Here is a 1,247-nt window from a genome sequence, read left to right as displayed (position 1 = left end):
TTTCCAGATTTACTGGTATCCTAATAACTGAGTTATTGCAAACATTTTGAGCTATGTAATAGTCCTATGTAAAGTAGACATTTCTTTTCATGTTCAGAGTTTACAACAACAGTATGTATAAAAAATTCAGCTTACAGTTCTGTTCAATCATTTATTATGTACTTGCCAATAGTACTTCCATACTTGTTCACCCTTTATTCCACTTTTTCTGTACCCCCCTTTACCCTTCCAAAGATGATTATTAGTACTATTAATACTTACCTATCTCATGAAACTTGGTACTGCATGTTAGAGTCATTGCCCATTATTCTGTATCTCTTCTTCATTCCTAGACATTGCATAACTAATGGCACATTCCAATTAAACTTTATAATGAACATGTACTACAAAAGAACTGTCATACTTACCTGGCAGAGGAAACACACAATCAGCAGGTAGTTTTCTCAGGATGAGGCGTGCACATTGCACTTGGGGTAAGCTGACTCTTGTGATTTTCTTAAATAGGGGAAACTTGGCTGCATGATTTTTGATAGTGGGGGACTGTGTGTGCACTCTCCCCTGGCAAAAAGTGAATAGCAGCCGGGTGCCAGTCGCTCACGCATGTAACCCTAGCTACTCAAGAGGCTGAGATCTGAGAATGGAGGTTCAAAGCCAGCCCAGGCAGGAAAGTCCATGAGACTCTTATCTCCAATTAACCACCAGAAAACTGGAAGTGGCACTGTGGCTCAAGTGGTAGAGCGCTTGCCTTAAGCTGAAGAGCTCAGGGACAGCACTCAGGCCCAGAGTTCAAGCCCCATGACCGCCGCCACCACCACCATCACCATTACTACCAATAATAAAAAATTGTCAGAGCTGGGTGCTGATGCTCACACCTGTAATCATAGCTACTCTTATGAGGCTGAGATCTGAGGATCGCAGTTGATCTGAGGATCGCCTGAACAGGAAAGTGTGAGACCTCTATCTCTAATTATTCACCAGAAAACCAGAAGGAGAGCTGTGGCTCAAAGAGGTAGAGCACTAGCCTTGAGCAAAAGAGCTCAGGAACAGTGTTCAGGCCTTGAGTTCACACCCCACAACTAACCTAAAAAAAAAAGGAAAAAAAGATTTGTCAGTTCTAATTACCTATGTTCTTTGTACTCCAAGGAAAACTCAAGTATGACAACTTTCAAAAACTATCGTACTATCCTCATCTTACCACCTTTCTCCAGTGTATATTCTATAGACCCATGCCTTACATTTAAACATAT

At 41.4% G+C, this 1,247-nt stretch overlaps 1 non-coding gene across 1 annotated transcript; it reads left to right on the top strand.

Annotated features, from left to right (window-relative positions):
• Nucleotides 1–399: 399 nt before the first annotated feature.
• Nucleotides 400–561, top strand: LOC122105733. The gene has a single exon (XR_006147085.1). It is a non-coding gene; the product is annotated as a U1 spliceosomal RNA (small nuclear RNA).
• Nucleotides 562–1,247: the final 686 nt, after the last annotated feature.

Source organism: Dipodomys spectabilis, unplaced genomic scaffold, assembly GCF_019054845.1.
Source record: "Dipodomys spectabilis isolate Male_0828 unplaced genomic scaffold, ASM1905484v1 ptg000032l, whole genome shotgun sequence".
NCBI lineage: Eukaryota > Metazoa > Chordata > Mammalia > Rodentia > Heteromyidae > Dipodomys > Dipodomys spectabilis.
This window is presented reverse-complemented; position numbering and strand designations above follow the sequence as displayed.